This window comes from Equus przewalskii, chromosome 28, assembly GCF_037783145.1.
Source record: "Equus przewalskii isolate Varuska chromosome 28, EquPr2, whole genome shotgun sequence".
NCBI classification, from domain to species: domain Eukaryota; kingdom Metazoa; phylum Chordata; class Mammalia; order Perissodactyla; family Equidae; genus Equus; species Equus przewalskii.
In genome coordinates, this window is record NC_091858.1 from 26097616 (window position 1) to 26117978 (window position 20363).

The 20363-nt window shown below is 40.1% G+C and overlaps 1 protein-coding gene across 17 annotated transcripts in view; it reads right to left on the reverse strand.

Annotated features, from left to right (window-relative positions):
- TENM3 (teneurin transmembrane protein 3) overlaps nt 1–20363 on the reverse strand; it is a 2420957-nt gene that overhangs the window by 317668 nt on the left and 2082926 nt on the right. For 7 of the 17 annotated variants that reach the window (XM_070598221.1, XM_070598219.1, XM_070598217.1 and 4 more), the window contains exon 1: nt 4010–4173. The exons of 7 other annotated variants lie outside the window; for them this stretch is intronic. The gene's annotated coding sequence lies outside the window, so the exon portion shown is untranslated. Of the gene's footprint in view, nt 1–3688; nt 3927–4009; nt 4174–20363 lie in introns of those variants that run through there. 3 more of the 17 variants (XM_070598213.1, XM_070598220.1, XM_070598218.1) reach the window with 3 other exon arrangements.

The window sequence follows — 20363 nt, forward strand, 5'->3', positions numbered from 1 at the left end:
TGCTTTCTTAAATATTAAAATATATACCATTTCAAACTTACTAAAAATATATATAATCAAATAATTTCTCAAGATACAATTGTTATTCTCTATGGGGAAAAACAAATTTTGACACGTCAAAAAACAACCACCACATTCCAAATACCTAAACTGAGACTTCAATTCAGGTTAAAAGGTCTTAGACATAAATGAGCATTACAATAACTTTTCATTTTAGACAAAACTACAGTAAGAGTCATACAAATTCCATTTATTTTATATAATCTATTACTATAGAAATCTGTAATGCCAAACAGTCTGATAAATCTAAACACAATGAACTTCTAATGTAAAACATCTCCTTTAGAAGAAAGAATTAAGTGTTATTTTTGCTTTAAAAGATTCAGTGTTTGAGGATAGGAATCGCTTCATATATGATTATAGCCAAAATAGCACTTAGGGTTGATAACTTAAGATCGATATTCATACGCTTTAGACTTGTCCAGATCAATGCGATATAGCAAAAATCTTGCTAATAATTCTAACCTAAACCTCTGGGACCTCTCTTGCTCCTCTCTCCTAGTCCTCTAACAGGCCCTTATCCTTCTATACCTCTCTCTCTGCAGAGAAGTTTCACAACTTCTATTTGTGACTGCTGTTCAATTAGCTAAGAATCAGCAAGGTCCCTGGAAGATTTAACTAATTAAACATCCTAATAGTTGTGGCTTAGGTTTTTCTCCATAACTATATGGAAGTTCTGGTCTAACCCAGAAGGGGACAGCTTACTTGATGCTCAAAAAAACACTCCTGCCCCTAATTTACTTATTTACCTTCTCACTTTGATATATTACTGTATCTCCTTCATGGTACCAAATTCACAACATCCAAACATCCTTAAGAAAGGATATCCTACTCTCAAAGGTTCGGTGCTAAAGCACTCATATCTAAGATAAGATGGAATAATTACAGCCATATTTTAGTTTAAACTGCACATCTGTATATATGCATATATACATATATATATCTGTGCAAAGACAGAGTAAGAAATCCATAGTAAAGCAATAATATACTATATGGGTGTAAAATTTAAACTTTTAAAATAAGGGAAAGGTTAATAAAAAATTACTCATTCAGATAAAAATTAAAACAAATACACTGTCCTATATTTAGCACTTACATTTAGATTGTTAGAAAGGGGGTGTGTGAAAAATTTATTCACAACTGTTGAGTTAAAGAAGTCTAGAAAACAAAATAAATTATAAACATAAAGAGACTGATGTCCCAAAGCTCAATCTCTTAATTGCTGATCAGAGCTCAAAATAGATCTTTTTTCCTCCACTAATTGAATGAGTCTTGTTAAACCTTTTGAAATGCACTTTAGAAAATGCAAGAATACAGCTTAGAACAGGTTCTTTAATTTGGGTCATTTTCTGTTACTTGCAGTAGTGATGGGTGCTTAGCAACCCCTGTTCTGGTGGCCCTTTTAAGGAAATGAATACCTGGAATACAGCATTTTAATCTATTTTATGGCATTAATTATCAAGATCGCTGTATGTAGACAGTTCCTCCTTTGCCACTTTCCTACATTATGCGAGAAAGGAGTCGTGTGATAAATTGAATGTATTACTTCAGATGACAGAGGATCCTGTGCACTCCCCTACCAGGCAAACAAACGTAAGGACATAAAACTAACAGTAAATAGAAGCCACGGAAAGGGTTACTTGAATGTTTAGACAAGGATCTTACCCTGAAAATCAGTGTTCAGACAATTCCAAGAGTCCACGTTACATCACTTTTCTTTTTCTAAATCTTTGAAGAGAATTCAGTTCTATTATCCCGCATCCTAGGCCACTGATATCTAAGAAATGTGACGCCACACAGCCAAAAGGTAGTTAGATTTTATTCGGTCGTTAAAGATTTGCTGAATATTTTAAACATTAATTTATAAACCAGGACTTTTACTTGAGAAATGTAACAAGAAGATCATTTAAATTGTGACCAAGTTAGTCACTTCACATTTATTCGAAGGTTACTCAAATGATCAACTCGCAGGAAGACAAGGAAACAATGTAAATAAGGAGCTACCCAGAAGTTTTTAAGAAATCAGACTGCCATGTTAGACTCTGTAAATATGCCCATTCACATCTTACTAATAATTACTACAACAGGTTTAAGAAACTAGTAATTAAAAATATCTGGAAGACCGCTATTTTTTTCTGATCTCAATTATCACTGTTAAAAGTACAACTCTTCTAACTTTTTCCTCATAATCACACAATTCATTTTAGATTTCACATCCTGAAGAAGGCAGGCGCCCCTCTAACATATCACCATTCTTCTCTATCTTCACGGCTAATAAGAGAGCAAGTGACTCCCTCTTTGTCTAGAATGTATCCTAATTTCAGTCTTTAATGGCCAATTTTTAAAAGCTTTTCACACAGCCTCCAAAGATGAGAAAGGAACCAGGTGAACAACCTGCAGCCACATTCTGTAAGTTTCAGCCTACCGGTTAATACATACTTACCATCTCTTTAAATTAAACATACTTTATCCTTGATTTCAAATTTATCCTCACATTGTGTAAATCACAGTGTAAAATGGGATAACACCCAAATTTCTCGGGTTTTTTAACCTCTTAAAACAGATGGCCTCTGCTTGGGGTTTGGGGGTTTTGAACACTACAGTTGCATTTTAATGCCGAGGAATCCGCTGGAAAAAAAAAACAATGTGTGGCACAGGCACTAGACGCTGCACTGAAATATTCTACTGAGAGGCTGGCTTAGTAAATTAGCTGTATTTCTAAAATGCCTTCCCTGGATATTTTCAATCCTTTCTCAAGGACTACTTTAACAATTAGCACACAGAGGTCTCTGGATGGCTCTTTGAAACATTTAAAACCAGAGAACAAAAGGTTTATTTTAAAAATGAAAACCTTGGCTTGTACAACTCCAGACGTGAATCTGCTTTCAATTACTGAAAGTATTTCCACTTCAGTGGAAGGGGATCAAATCTTCAACTACACCATCTTAAGGCACTGAATTTGATTATATTAGGCTTTCAGAAGACAGAATGACTTTGTGACACAGGCACATATATTCTGTACATATCATTTATGAGATATTCCAGAGAGATAGAGACGCCAGCCACGGGAGAGGGAGGAAATGGGACTTCTCATTCTAAAAGCTGCCAAGGATCTCTGCTTTATTTTATTAAAATACACACATAAATGGTCAAATGATTTTTACTTTAATAGGTAGCGCACAAGTTTTTCCAAATCCTTCCCAACTATTTATCCACGGGAGTAATCTGCATGGCAACACGACGGTAAAGTTGGATTTCTTTTAGAGACTCCGCTCTAGAAAACCCTCTCCTGACAAAAATCACACCCTAAGTATTTTGCAGGAGAAAAACTGCCCTTTCCATCAGCAAGATTATTCTGTAGCTTTTTCCCCCATTCAGCAATTAGTATGATGGATTTTAGTTCATGGAACCAAAGGGCTGATTCACTTAAGCTCAATGCAGATTTTGAAACCTATCAGACACAAATGATCCCAAATCACTCCGAACGAATTCAACAAGATACACCGCAAAAGTCACAGGATGCTGGGAAAAAGCCTGACCTCACGGATTAGGACTGTATACCCCTCGCAAAATAATCCACCTAATTAAAAATCCCGGGAACAAAAGACTCGGTCCTCCCCGCGGCTACCTGCACCACTCCGAGGGACGAAGAGTCCTCGAGAAAGTTCAGCCTTTACCGCTTCCAAATCCTGAAATCTGGTCCCTCAGGGGTTAAAAAGCCACCTCATTTCAGATGCTAATGTGGCCTCGGCCCCGGTGCCCAGCGGCTCGGAGCCTCCTCCCCTTCCGACTGCACCGGGATGCCCAGCGGGGCCGCCGCCGCCGCCGCCTGGCCCCGAGCGCGAGCCAGCCACCCCGCCGGAGGGGCCGCGAGGACCGCGCGCCGCCCGCCGCCCGCCGCCCGCGCCCCGGCCGGGCCCCGCCGCCGCCGCCGCCGCCGCTCACCCACCTCGCCGCGGCGCGCCCTCGCTGTGGCCGTGCGGAGCCGAGCCCGGCGCTGCCAAGTTGCCTGGGTCTGGAGCGTATCATGTTACAGCGCCGGGCTCGGGGCTCCGGCTGCGAGCGGCAGCCAGACATGATAGGCTGAGGCTCCTCTGTTTACACCCGGCCGCCGAGGGGGCGGCGGCGGCGCTTAACCCCTTCGCGCCGGGCCCGGCCGCCGCCGCCCCGCCAGCCCCGCGCCCCGGCCGCCGCCTCCTGGCCGCCCCCCCCTTGCACACACACACACACACGCACACGGACACGCACGCCGGGGGCATTTTCACATCCATGCCCCTAACGAAGAGGGCGAAAACTGCCCCCCCCCCCAAGCTGGTTACAGACACGCTTGATAGACCCCGATCGGGGGTATTACCCACAAACACACGCAGACCCTCAAACATCAGTATTCCATAATGTGCTTTTCCAACTTGCTGTCGATTTTGCAAAATAGGTTTTCTCCAGAAGCACTACTTTCCCGTGCGCACAAAAGAACCTCTTTCCCAGCCCATGAATGAATCCCGACCCCGCGTCTGCCACCATTCATGCCTCCCGCAGCTGAGATGTTTACTTAATCCCAGCCAGAGGGATGGCCAGACGCCCCTCGGCTCTGCGAAACGGAGTGCCCTGGCTCCCCGGATGCGCTGCCCCGGCAAGATGGGCAGACGGGGATCTTGGAGGCGGGAGTGGTCGCCGATGGGGGCCCGGAGTCGAGCGCCGGCGGGCGGGCGCTGCGTGGGTGTGGGTGTCGCCTGTGATCGCGGCGGGGACCGGCTCAGCCCGGCTCGCCCCCGGCCTCGGCTGCCGAGGCTCGGCCCCTTGGGTCGGCCCCGGGGCCGATCGGACCGCGGCGGGGGCTGCTCTGCGCCCCGCTGGTTCTCCTTGCTCTTTCAGACCCCCGTTAACGGGAGAGCCGGGCCTGCACCCGGGGGAGGGAAGAAGGTCCCTGGGGCTGGAGGCGTGTGTTCAAGTGGTCTGAGCTAACTCTAAATGATGTGCCAGGACTGGACACCCCTGATCTGGACTAGCTAATGTGGTGCTCTAACTAGCTTTACTTTTAAATAAAAGATATTGCAATATTGCAGCACTTAAATTTTTATTTTAAAAATTGTCTTTTCTCCCTCCAGATTCACTTTTATCATTATTTTTGCATTGCCTCCAGTTCAACGTCCCTCCTTCCCTTAATTTCTCTTTCTTCTAGAACATTCCATCTTTTTCGGCTTCTTCCTCTATTAAACTGAGAATTGAATGACTGAATGTTCATGAATGTTTAGATTCACCAGTGTTTTCTTCCAATTCCTCCACATCCCTCAAGGGCTTTTATAAATAAGCGAGAAAAAACAAGAAGCACTTTACATTACAATACTAATATCAATTCAATCAACATTTCTTTATATCATTAGCTGTCATTCCACATTTTAACTATCGTCCAAACATAGACAAAACAAACCAAAAAATGAACTCTACTTTAAGAAAGGAAGGATCAGTGTTCTCCATTTGTCAATAAGATCCAGTAAAGGCTGTATTCTCTCCTCTTTCCCATGATTCAACAGTAATTTTTTTTTCCTCTTTAGCATACTACCTTTACTCTGACTTGTCACTTTTTACATCTGTTGCTACAACAATGTGAATACGGCTCATCCAACTCTTGGTAGGTACTTTTCCTTCTTAATTTTCATTACCATCTAACACATCCATCATCATATATGGAAATGTCTGATGTTACTCGGTGTTTAAGCAAAGTTTCTATACCTCAGTGATCTTTTCTTTCCGTAACAATGGCTCTTCTAAAACGGTGACTCACAAACACATTCTATCACAACATGATTATCACACCATCCTGTCTATTCTTCCCTGAATGATCAATATGTTCACCCTTTAATTAGCACATTATTAAGATCTCATAGAAATGATTTAAATAGTCCTTTGACACAGTCTAAATTTTGAAGTTATTTCAGGGTTTTGAAATTCTGTTTAGTGGAACTGGGTCAAAAATAGAACAAGAGATATTTTGTGGGGCACTGGGAGACTTCTAAGTTCTTAAGCAAATACCTTCCTAAGTCATAACATTTTGAAAATGATCATTTCACGGATCATTGTAATGTGTGCGACTCTTCTGGGGGTGGAGGTTTCCTGAAGTAATTGCAAATAAACACCATATAACTATTTAGGCCAGAATATGAAGAAGGCATTGTGCAATTGGAATCTTAGAAAAATTAAATAGGTAGAACATTGCCCAGTTAGAATTTGCTAGGCCCGGGGGGGCTTGTCTGTGCTTCAGATATGTACCCCTGGAATTTTGAAGACACAAGATAGCAGATCAGGATTTGGAGTAGGACATTGGAAAGATGAACACTCTAATGGAAGAATGAAAGGTTTTAAAATCTTAAATCACTGTTTGGGTCAAGATGAATCTCAAGAAGACTGATATTTGGCATGCTCATTTCCCCAGATAAATGCTATGTAAATTGGTCACTGATTGATAGCATTTATTAAAATTCCAATTTAAAATGCTAATTAAGCACTGCACATCTATAAATATCAAATACAGGTTAGGTAAATTTTTCGGTTGGACTCTATTGGAATATTCTACATGTATATCTAGTTGTACCTTTTCTGAATACAAAAGTAATTATTTTCACATTGGACAAGGACAATATCCCTTGAGAATAATCAAGGGCTTACTTTGAACACAGCTGAGCAGCAGCAGCAACAGCCCATGGGGAACTAGAGGGAGAGACGTGGTTTTAAACAGTGTCTATCACTGCAAAGCGAAGGATGGTTTCCACGGATATCTTCCCAAGAAAGGACACAAGGTTTTGTGGCCACACCCATCCACGCATTAAATCACTGCCATGATTTAAATATAGGAGTCCTCTATAGAGTTCTACAGAGACGTATAATAAGGCACACATTAAATTTCTATTTTAGTCTACTATAGTTTGCCATATTGACGATGTCAGGGATAATTAGCATTATGGCTACTGCCTTCTATAACTTAAGCATTTCTTCTCTAAGATCTGCAGAATTCCCCGAAGTTCCATGAGCAGACACTATCAAATATGTGGAATTATGTGGCTATTTTATGTTCTGAATAAATAACCACATGGAATCATACTTGTGCTATTAAATAAATTTTACTTATAACTGAATTCAGTTCTTTAGGCATAAAAGCCTAATGACTACACACCACAAGGAAGATTTTTAAAAATGCATGAAGCAAACCGAATCAAAGCAAATTGTATTTAAAGAAAAAAAAAGTCCACAAGTGAGCTGTTACTTCCAACTGGCACCAACTTGCTTGCATATGAAGAGTTCTTCTGACCTCTCTCTGCTTAGGCCAAAAACCTTGAGGAAAAAATCAGAGTTTAACCAAAACTGGAATGATTACCTTTCCTGCTAATGATTAAGCAGCAAATCCATATTGTCAGAGGTGCTGATACAAAATCAAAATCGAACGATTTTAGCTGTGCTAAGTCTATGACAATGATAAAAACTAACATTGAGCTTCTCCTTTGACTGTCACAGTATTGGGCATTTGACACATACCATTTTTACTCATTCTTTAAGCCCCCATGATAAAGTAATACTATTCCATTTTACAGATGAGGAAACTAGAATTTCAAAGAGGTTAATAATGGGCCACAAAGTTACAAGTGCCTGAGCTTAAACCCAGCCCCAGGTCCAGAGTCTGTGCTTAAGCCATTTCATCAACTACTTAGCAACAACCCAGTAGTTAAAACTGGTAGTAGAAATATAGTTCACTTTCTAAATCAAATATGCCATGATAGGCCAGACCAAAGATTTGAAAATACGATACTCAATTTTCAAAATTGATAATTTGTAGATATGGGAGGGGGAAAAAAGAGGCACAGCCGCTGATTTCTGTTGTGTTTTGAAATTACCTTAAGAGTTAGGGTAACAAGTAGTGCGCATATTAGTATTCTCTGCAAGCTGGAATCTTGTAGAAGAATGAAAGAGTTAATAAACACTCCTGAACACCTGATTTAGGGATTGGCATAGGTCAATATATATCTGTCACTCTAGAATTCGATCTCTGTTAAAAATTACACATTTATTTATAAAGATTTGTTCTTTTTCAAATAACAAATAGTCAAAGAAACTGTTTATGTCACCAAAATTACAGTGCACTATCAATTGGTACATTAATAATTGTACAATCACTTTAGTTACCTGCTATGAATAAAATTTTAGAGTTTATCTTCTGTTTTGCAAAGTGTTCTTTTGTCAGTAGCCCGAAAGTCTCTAACAGCTATGTGGACTCTGTTATAAGCTGACATAATACTGTATTTAAAGCCATATTTCTGGGTTCTTTTTCCAATAAAGTTCAATTATCATTTACACTGGAACAAAAATAAAGGTTTGAAAACAAAGCCTTGTAATAAAAGCCAATTCATAATTTTTCACAGATGTCTACATTAAATCTGAAAGGCGAGCATAATATCTAGGTTATTCTTTGATTTAACCTCCGGAAAAATCTACCCACAATATAGCAATTTATTTCACAACTCTCTGAAATGACCCACATCCTAAGTCATTTCTAAAAGGTAGGTTCTCTTCTTTATTTTTAAAGGTGTTAAATTATTTCACCAAAACCAGAAATGCCTTCTGAAATATGATACTTGGTGAAGACCTAAGGCTCTTTTTTTAAATCTCCAATCATTGTTGTGTGTCAAAAGACCCTGTTCTTCTTTCTGTCCTAATTCGGGTGACCTTGGGCAGGAGCGTGCTGGGTCCTCCAGAGCCTGGGCAGGCAGGGAGGAGAAGGAAGCAGAGTCTGGGCGTGTGTGAGGAGGTCTGGACTCTTTGCAGGGGGCAATCAAGCAATGCACTGTATCCAAAAGGCTTAGTGAGCCTCAGCTCTGTGCTGGCAAAGATCCAGGTGGGAGGGAAGGGGGTGGGGAAGGGAGATGATTCCTCCCTAGTGGTGAGAACAGGAGGAGGGCAGGAGGGCAGAGCTTCAGGAGAAATCCAGACGGCCAGCAAGAGTTAGCAGGGGGTACGTATGCCAGGAAGCAGGTACATGGTAAGAGCTGAGGGCTCAAGTCAAGCCACCAGGGGTCCAAAGGCATGGAAGAAGGGAGTCTGCAGTAGAGTAACCATGACCAGGAAAGCACAGAAGCGGCCAAGATCGAGGGAGTACTACTCATCTCTGGGACATGGGACACAAGGTCTACAGCAGCAAGACTAATTCCCAAGGCCACCCAGGGATGGCAGTGTTTGTCCACGCGTGGCAACTTACTGGGGTTCAACTTATTTTTAGGTTTTGAAAATACGAATGCATTGTGGGGGGGGGTCCTTTGAATGTATTCTTTGACAGTCCATGTTTAAGAAATGTAAAGGTGATTGATACAAACGATAGACTTGTAATGCTTAGGGAGCAATTTCTTCAATCTGGACTATTGGTTTCCAACCGTCATTCCATTCACCCAACCCCAAAGCATATTTTAGTGTTAGTTCTCAAGAACACGTTTTTCAGTTAAATGTCAGAAAGCAAGGCAATTTATCTTTGAAATTCAATATATTACTATAAATACTTTGTTTTGTTGGTTTAGATGCCAAGAATTAGTTGTTCATTGATGGCTAGTGAGGAAGTGATGTTGTCAGGTGGGTGGTTGTCTATAAAGACAATAGCTATCCATAGGTCAAATCCTTTATGCGATAGACAGAACACAGAATTCACACAAATGTCTATATTCACCTTTTAAAATAGGTAATATCAAAATTTTCAAAAGAATCCATATGTATTAAGATCATTTTTGCAAAGAGTTTACTTAACATGCCTTTTTTGACAAAGGAATCTGGATAGTCAATAATGTATTAATTTCAGGTGTTTTCATGACATAGTCACATGCAATATGTTTTTAGTCATTTTTTTTTCTATTTTGCGAGCATACATTATGTCTATGCACATATTTTTATATGCCATTTTGGATCTAAGTACATGCTTAATACCTCTGCTTTTTACCTGGGCAATTCCTGCTTGTTCATGACTTGGCTTGGAAGCCAGTTCCTCGATTTAGCCTTCCCGGTCCACTAAAAATAGTTTAAAGGCCCCCCTTTTGAGTTCCCATTGAACTCCGTAAATATCCTTTTCTACCATTCATCACACTGTATTCTGCTGTCTGTTCTACTCATCTGTAGCTCTTCCCAGACCATAACCACAGGAGGGCAGGGACCGTTTCTTTGCTGATTCCCCAGCATTTAGCATAGAGTCTTGCACAAAGGAGACACTAATTAAATACTGGTTTGGGGATGGGTAGATGGATGGATCATTGGAAATGAATAGTCCGTACTAAAGAAACTGCTTGTTAATTCCAGCAATTCGATCATTTGTATTTATCACACTATTCTATAATTATTTGGCTTTCTCTCTGTCTCTCTTACACACACACACACACACACACACACACCCCCCTCTAACCTAACCCAATCTCACATAACCAGCTTTTCGAGGGCAGAGACTGTGACCTTAAGGCACCTAGCACCATTGATAGTTTGAGGTCACTATTTTTTAAAGCTATAAATGTATACTTTTTCATTATAAAATCACAGAATTATCAAATTGGACATAAATTTAATACATGATCTAATTTGGTCATATCCTTCTGGATCCCCAGACACAGATGAATCTATTTGTTTAAAAAAAAAGCCCTGGGGCCGGCCCGTGGCCGAGTGGCTAAGTTCGCGCGCTCTGCTTCGGTGGTTGGCCCAGGGTTGCACTGGTTGGGATCCTGGGTGCGGACATGGCACCGCTCGTCAGGCCACGCTGAGGTGGCGTCCCACATGCCACAACTAGAAGGACCCACAACTAAAATATGCAACTTTGTACTGGGGGGATTATGGGGAGAAAAAGCAGAAAGAAAAAAAAAGAAGATTAGCAACAGTCGTTAGCTCAGGTGCCAATCTTTAAAAAAAAAAAGCCCTACCATGACATGTCCATTTCAGGTAATACATTACAATGTTTAAAATTGTTTACCGAGGGCAATTCTATTTTGAGAATCACTAACTTAACTCTCTAACACCACAATTTATGCCCAAATGCTCTTGTTCAATCTTCAGTAGAAACGAAGAACAGCTGGTCACCATTTTGTCAACAAAGACTCTTCGTGAACTTGAAGATGATTATTCTTAAATCTTCCCTTAAGATCCACATTGTCATGCTAAATAATCTCAATTATTATTATTTTATTTTATTTTACCATTTCCTCATGGCTCTAATTTTCTCCTCTTTCATCACCTTAATGTCTCTTCTCTGAACCTCCTTAGTAGGATGTGTGGGGCTGGAGCTGAGAACCACAACCTCTGGGTTATCAGGCTCTAGATTTAGAGATCTAGACCCAAGAAGAAAGTTCTATGAGGAGACAAACATAAAGGAAATAGAGTGAAGCAAGCATTTCATTGAGTCTCTCTCTTTAAATATGCTAGCAAGGAGTTTAGAGATGGAAAGAAGGAATTTCGCTCTGTAGTGTACATTTACTAACACATTCCATCACTGTGGTATTTATGAAAGTAGATGAGATGAGAGGCAATAAGTAAACTAAGAAAGCAAAGGGCCAAGTCTGAGTCTTGGGGGGTACTTAGGTACAGAGGTCACAAACAGGAAGTTCAGGCACCAAGGGAGACAGAAGGCGAAGTCTAGGAAACTGGAGAGAATCAGCAGTTACCAACAAAGAACCCAGAAGCGAGGTTTCAAGAACTGAGGCACGGAATGAGGCGGGTGATGGTTAACATAGCTATATGTCACCGATTAATACTTATGATGAGCGAAGTAAAGCTCTTGAAATTGGCAGGAAGAAGCAATTTGTGACCTAAAGGGGAGTAATTTCTAGCAGAGCAATGGGGTGGATGTCAGGATTAATGGGGGTTGACAAGCCAGTAGATGGTGGGGAAACGGAGACAGCTAGTGTACAAACCAGGTTTTTTCTTCAAAAATTTTAGATTTGAATTTGACTCACATTTATGGAATGCCTATTATGGGCCTGAAGCACCCTAGGTACTTTCACATGAAATGCCTTCTTTAATCCTCACAGGGCAAGACTAGTTTAAAACTAGTGTAGAAAACAGCATTTCCATTATTTAAAATACTCTGTAGGGAAAAATATACTGGTTCTTTTAGGCAAATTTCTACCTGGGGTCTGTCTCAGTCTGTAAAAAGCAAGTGCGCTTGGGGTCTTGCTACGGGCAACTTCAGCAGCTTAAGGGAAATCATGCAAAGACACACATTAAGTACTATATGACAAGAAATGAGTTCTCTAGAAAGGGAGTTGGGGATACAGTAAAAAACAGGTGGAGACAGGCTGTCAGGTAAGGAAAACCCCAAGTGTAGTGTGTCTAGTCCTGCAGGCTTTCAGCTTCTGAGAGACAGCAAGCTTTAGGGACTGTGTCTTTCTTTTAGGAGAACTCCTGCAAAGGCAATTAGGTCTTTCAAAAGATCTGGAATAATTGAAAGGCAAAATACGGGCATCTATTTAATTGATGCTAAGCAAGGTGGATATAAACTCTTAAGGCCATGACAGACAAAAGACTGACCACTAAGGCAAGTGTCCAGGTAAAGATTTTGACACCAGACTCTACAGGTGTTTCAGAGCCTACTATCCTAAGTGGCAATTTGACTTTGAAATAGAAACCACTGTGAAAATGTGTAGAGCTGTATGTTATTTTGGGCCAAAGTCCTTGGCAAGGTCTTCAACTAAAGGTTTGCACAATGTGATCATTCAAATGAATTTTAAAGATTAAGGCAGAACAAGTTAGACTATTTTAGAATTAATTTCATAATATTACTCATTAGATCAATATATCATTGTGTCACTTTAACTACAGAGTCTAAGATAGCTTTAGCTCAGATGATATAAGCAGCCAGAATAAGCAGCCAGGCTCTCATAGTTAGGTACAAGTCTATGTTGAATACCTGTATCTTTATTGGTTGTATTCTAGAAAGGATGTTGGGTAAATTTCCCTTCAAGGAATTTCTGGCAGGGTTTCAGAAGGATGGTTGGAATGAGGAATTTTCTAACTGGAAAAGAGCAGTTAGATTAGATCGTGATTAACAGCAATTTATGATTAGTGAGACAGGTCCTAAATTATAGCTAGGCATTTATTCCATAAAAAGCTTATTCTACGGCTTCGTGATTATTTCTAGCAATTTTAATAAAAACATACAGTGTCATAATCAGTGTCAGGAAAATTCATGGCTGTAATCCAGATCAGCAGGTATTTTTTTTGTCTACGCACTGGATTACTTAACTAGGCACCAGTGAAACTGATGATAAAATGTGCTCCCTGCAAAATAGAAGAACAGAAAAGGAACGAGGTAACCTCAACAGTTTGAACATTGAATCTGGCCCACCCTTCAGGGATTTCTCCGCTTCTCCACAAATTCTCTAGGAATCAGGAAATCTGAGATCCGGACACGGCTCTTCTTTTGATTGGCTGTGTGACCTTGCTAAGTCTTAACTTATCTGGGTCTCAATTTTTCCCTCTGTAAAAAAGAAATCTCTCAGGTCTCCTGAATCCTTTAAATGGCCGCGCAGGAGTTTCTTCCAGTTTCTTTAATGTCTTAGGGTAATGGTTTTCAGCTACTGGATATTTAAATTAACTCTTTTTCTCCATGATTTTCTTTTTCCACCCTGGTTTCCCGCTGTCCTGACTGTTTTGTTGCCTGCCCTCCCATTGTCAATTTACAGATGAAGCTTTTATTTGTTTAGTTTGAGGAATGAGGTAAAGGGCCCACTCAGTCATTTCCAAATGTTGACTTCCTAATGCAGATGTGATTTAGAAAACAGCTCTTTTCAACTTTATTCTACTCTACAGATGAACATTCCATTTGTTAAGATACTTGCTACACTGCAATGCATGTAGGAGGTGAGAAGTTCTTTCCTTCATAAGAATAGCATTGGTGACTTTTTAGAAGCCCAGAGAGGTAATAAGCAATGCGTGAACTATAGTGGTATGTGGTTGTTATCAGATTGTTGGTGGCAATCATGTGTGTTTATCCTTCCTAACTAGGTTTTACATATATTGTAAGGTCTCTCTCTTCTAATGCCTCTGGAGCCTGTCAACAACTTCAAGTGAGGTAGAGGTCAGTGTTCTATAAATAGGATGCTCTTGGTCAGTGTCGTTAGAACACACCATCAGTTTCCTGCCTGAAGAGATCACACAGCATCACCAAATGTTAGGACTCAACGGAAACTTAGAGCTCATTGCTCAGTCCCCTTGCCTTCTTGCAGGGCAGCTGGTGGGTGATCCTAAAGACAGACATCTCTCCTATTTATTAGTGATCCTAAATATCATTAACATGACACTCCTCCATACTCCTTTAAGCAAAGAAGTAGAGGGGTGATATGATCTGCCTAAAGGCATCTGTTAGAGCAAACGAACCACTGTCAATAGAAAATTAGAATCCCTGTGACCTTCATAGTCGAACATGAAACTGCCCAGCCCCCTCTGGTTGATGTGATATGTAATTAATATCCTTGTAACTAGCAGGGGGAAAAAAAAAAACTACTCTTCCTGAGCCTAGAATCGGAATGCTTATAATTTTCCACTTCTTTTTTTATTTCTAAAGGATCAAAAACACTTTCCAAAGAGTAAAATACAAATCCATATTCAATTTTCCTCCAATTATAAAGAAATAAACCAACTTCAGGTCTTTCTTATATCTGTACTGACTGTGAATTCGCTGCTTTTTGACTCTCGTGAGAGAATAACTAAAGATCATCCTCCTCTGCAGAGACAGCAACTACATAGGCCTAAAAAGGGAATATTTGAAAATTCTCAAATTCATTCTTCTGCCTTTTTCCCTATCCTATTTCAAATCAATTTCCTATTTTCTCACATTCCTCCCTCCTGGCAGCTGCTCCTTCTGGGCCTTTATCTGGCCCGAGGAAGACGGGCAGGCAAGCAGTTGCCTGTTCGCTGAGCCAGCCCTGTTCCCATGCTGGAGACAGAATGTCTAATCTCCATATTACTAGCAGCATCCAATTGCCCCCGTCTGAAAAAGCATCTTAGCACTTGGGTCCACAGGCTGGGGGCCCCTGTCTTTCTTTTCCAAGGGAATTAAAACTTTTTTTCTTGGAACAAAAACTCTTATTGAAAAACAATAACAATAACCAATTCACAAGTCAAGTCACTAAAGAAAAAAAGTTCACCTGCAGTATCAACACTGAAGATGGAAGGAGTCATGTAAGAAATACTGCATTTGCAGACCGTCCAAAGCAATACAACTGAAGGAAAATGGCGTTCTGTGGTGGTCTGGCAGGGAGAATCGACTCTCCTGAACAAAATCAGAACTTCCATAAAACCGTGGAACTGGAGAGATCACCAGCAAAGATCATGAAGACACCCCCCCTTTGCCCCCAGAACAGACAGCTACTTAAGTGGAAATGGCATCTAGCATTCTTGATCTGTTTAACTTTGCATCAGACCCTTCTTGGTAGATATCCCGAACTATATTTTTATAGACTTCGAAGATGTCAACAAAAGAACAACTTGCATCCTAGCAATTGCCATGGAAGTGCCCCACATCTTTTCTCTATCATTGTTTTATTGCTCCCTGCCAAAGGGATGTGCTCAGGCCATGAGTTCAGCTGCTGTGGCTGCTCCTCGCCTCCCCTGTAGTGGTCCAGCCCAGTAAAGATGATTGACCGTCACTCTTGGTAAGGATTACTGAGTCCGCTCTTTCAGTCTTTCCAAATGGGTGTCTAAGTCTTGTTTTCTCTTGTAGTGTGTAGCAAAAGAAAATTATCGTCTGGTCTAATCTCTGGGATATAGTTTTATAAGCTCAAGGGGAAAAGGAGGGGAAAAAAGCAAGTTTAAAAATAAAATATACTGATATACTATTCTTCTGTTTTAATTCTATGAAGCATAATCATAAAGTTCTACATACAGTACAACCTACATATTTCCCGAAACCAGGTCCCTCTTCTGATTTTTCCTTTTTCCCTCAAAGTCCTCACCATTCTCATGGTCATCTCCTTCCCCTCTCCTTACCACGTCCAGTCCGACGTAGCTGTAACACTTCTATTTTCACAAGTACCTCTTGCATCCAAGCTTTTTTATTTCCTCAGAAACTACCCTACTTCTAAATCTCATTACATCTATCCCAGATAAGTCAATAGCCAACTACACGGTCTCTGCATTCCCACTCCAATCCATATTCCAGTCCAACCTTCCTAATGGCTTATTTGTAAATGCTCCTCCCATGCTTAAAGCCTCATTGGTTCCCTATTGAGTACAGAATAAACTCAACCCTCAGCCTATTAGCTAAGATGACCATTCTCATCTTATCTCACACTTGACAGTATGATTTTTCTCAAATATACTCCTACCCTTTCCTGCCATTGTGTGCATTACATTGCTCCCTCTGCCTAGATGTCCTTTGTCTCCCTTCCACCCCCTTTCTCTCACTCCCTCTCTCCCCCTTTTTTTCTCTCTGACTTCCATAATCTTTGCCATGCCTCAAGGCCCAATTCACAAATTATGTTATTCCATGATTTCAACTACCAGTCAGGCTTATATCCAATCACTTGATGTCTTCAGTAAGATGACCTACAGGCAGCATCTTAAAATGCAACATGTTCAAAGCTAAAATAATCATCCTCCAAAACTTATATCTCTTCCTGCATCCCCTGTGTCAGTGAGCAAAACCTCTGTATTCATCCAAACACTCAAGAAAGAAACCTGCATGTCATTGTTTTCTCTTTTATAAGCGCTGTTTTATCAGTGCTGATATCTCTTTTATCAGCACCCCACTCCTCACGTCAAATCAATCCCTAGGCCCTCCACCGTATCCACTATTTTCATCACCATAGTCACTGCCTTCATTAATGCAGTCATCCTTTTTCACTTGGATGCAATATTATACATGCCTCTATTCTTGCCTTCCTCCAACACGTTCTTCATATGACATTCAAAAAAATCTTTCAAACAGACAAATATAATCATATCAGTTTCCTGACTGAAAGATTTGAGATGGCTCCCCATTGCCATTAAGATAATATCCAAACTCCTTGGTAGGGTTTATAAGGTCCTTTGTGACCTAGCCTCCTCTTGTAGTTTTTACTCCAGCTGTGGTTTCTGGCACTTTGCACAGGATATTCCTTCTCTTCGGAATAGCATCCCCCCTTGGTTAACTTCTATTTGTCCTTCATGTCTCAACTTGGATGGCTCCTTTTCCTGCCCTGAAAGCTTTCCTGTCCCCTCATGGCTAGATGCCACTTGGTTATTGCACATATCCACTATGTTAAGAAAACATAACAATCACAGCACTTACTACATTCTATGTATTGCCTTAAAAATACTTCGTTATAAAACATGGTTGATTGAATGAATGAATGAATATGCAAAACACTTAACCTAACTACATCTCTAAGCAAAGACTTTTGTACGTTAGAGAAAATTATAAGAAAAATCTATCAAAATGTGTACAAATCTAGGTGGATGCCCAATAAAGTAATAAACATAAAACACATTTTGGGGACCGGCCCGGTGGTGCAGCAGTTAAATGCACACGTTCTGCTTCAGCGGCCCAGGGTTCGCTGGTTCGGATCCCGGGAGCAGACATGACACCGCTTGTCAAGCCATGCTGTGGTAGGCATCCCACATTTAAAGTAGAGGAACATGGGCATGGATGTTAGCTCAGGGCCAGGCTTCCTCAGCAAAAAGAGGAGGATTGGCAGCAAATGTTAGCTCAGGGCTAATCTTCCTCAAAAAACCCACATTTTGAATTCAAATCTACCTTAAATATTCTTTTACTCAATTTATCTCTCCTTTGGCATTTAGTGTCTTTTTCTTCTCAAAGCCTTCCTTGACCAATTAGTTGACATTAGTCACTTCCTCTCTGTGTTCCCCTGGCTCTTCGTTTCTGATTGTATTACAACACGATTCCCAGTGCTTGCTGTGGCTGTCTCATAGGCAATTCTAATGCAACATGTTTAAAGTCAAATATATCACGTCACCCTCACCCCTAAAGCCATTCCTCCCTCTTGTCTTTCATATTTCAATTCATTTAGCTCTCCATCGAGTTCACCAAGGTAGACGTTTCAATTCTTTCCTTCTACACCAACACAAAATCCATCACTATATCCTGTTGCTTCTACTCCTTCAATAGGTTTTGAATCTCCTTCTTCCTTGTCTGTTCATGGAACCACTGTGCACATCTGGAGCCTCGTCATCTTGTGACTGGATTTTTGTAGTATCCTAAACCTTCTCTCCCTCCTCTTTCTCTCACCTCATCAGTACGCCCTTTCCATTGCTACCAAAGTTATCTTTTAAAAATACAAACCAGCTCACGTCTCTGCTTTGTTTTCCACAAAGCCAAATTTAACTTCCTTAGCAGGATACCTGAGTACTTTTATATTCAGACCTGGCCTTCCTTTTTAATCTTCATCTGCTGCCTTTCTTCAATCCACCCTAGAATCTTTCTTTACAAAATGAGCTACCTACTGCTCCTCAAGCACACTTGGCCTAATAACATTCTTCTACATATTAACTACCAAATCAAATGTTTCCTCTACCTGCTACCTTTTGTTACCCTCCAGACCAAAAACCATAGCTGCATCATATACCTCTGTGATAGCACTGCATTGAGGCATGACGGGCGGAGGCGTTAGAGAGGCCTGAGTTCAAATTCTGCCTCTTCCACTTACTAGACGTGTGATCTTGGAGAAATTACTTGATGTTTTTGAGCTTCAAGTATGTAAGTAAAATAGGAATAACATAATACCTGTGTCATTAGATTGTTGTGAAAATTAAATGAGAGTTTATGAAACATACCTATCATTGTGCTGAAATATGGTAGGACTCAAAGGCAGGGTTCATATTTTATCCATCGTTCAATCCCCCATAGTACTTAGGATGTGTAACACTGACTAAATGTTGGTTTACCTGAATTGAATTTGTGGCAAATTTTGAATTACCATGATTAATACAACAGTACCTGTTAGATGATCATCTGATTCTACAGTAATAAAGATTTAGAAATTTCCCGAACATCAAAACTAATCATTTGAATTTGATGTGAATTGTTAAGGAAAAATGGTTTTACTCCTTGGCACTAACAGAAATGTTAAATTCAATTAATCACTTTAGGTGATAAATGATTAAGAAACTAATATTGGATCTAAAGAATTTAAAATATAGGTGTGATATAAGTAAAAACAAGTACTTAAGCATTTCTATTTTTATTATACTCATCTAATCACATAGAGAAGAAATAGCTTATGCAAATTATGTACGTGCATATAACTAAATTTCATACTCAAATGTAATACAATTAAGCATTGATTTAATACTCATAAAAATTAGACAATTTTGATGGACACAAATAAAAATTAAAGTTATTTTTTAATATCCAACACCGCCAAATAATGCTTAACAGCCCTATGATATTATGGAATTGGAAAAGAATTTAGAGACAGAAGTGATACCTTATTTTTGACACAAATTGCGTGTGAATTGGCAAATATTCTTTGAGTCTGGAAGATGCAAAGACTATTCTCCTGTTTGTGGAATATTAATACTCATAAAATCCCCAAATACATTTCACCAAAGAAAATAACGGAGTTGGTTAGAGTCTTTAGAAAGAAGTTGCCTCAGGATCTGTTGGGTCAAAAGATAGAATATATTTCCTAGCACTGGGAAATATTGGACCTTGCTCCCTAGAACACATATATTTGCACACAGATTAAACAGCATTTATCCATTATGCTTCCTGGAACAGGAAAGCACTTATATCAGCACAATTCCCTTAATAAGAATTAGTTACCATCAGAGACAGAAAAATAACAAAACAAATTATTCTCCTTATAACTTTGTTTGGTATTATTTACTTCCTCTTGGAGAAATTAAAATATTGTGCTAGAAAAATTTAGTAAAATAAAATATTTTCTGAATGCATATTTAAAAAAAATATCTTTTTATTCAAATGCAAGCATTTACGGTAAAATATATAGGCTGTACCAGTCACACAAAGCCTTCCAAAGGCCCCTTTTTTTAGATTCTCTGCTTGGCTTCATGGTATTGCTCCTGTAACTCTGGCTCTAACTGACTGATGGAATCAGTAGCTGACCCAAAGAAAGCCAACTATTGGCAGGGCCAGCATCCATAAAATGGTCTGTCATGATTGCTGCGCCCCAAGTGCTCGCTCTCTACAGTAGATGGAGACTAGCCTCCACTGATCAGATGCTGTCTTTGGGACGCTGGATCTGGAGATAAAATGGGAGGACACCAGTCAGCAGTGGTGGGAGAAGCAGGAGCAGAGAACACGTGACTAACTGTGTAACTACAGCTAGGTAGCAATGGGT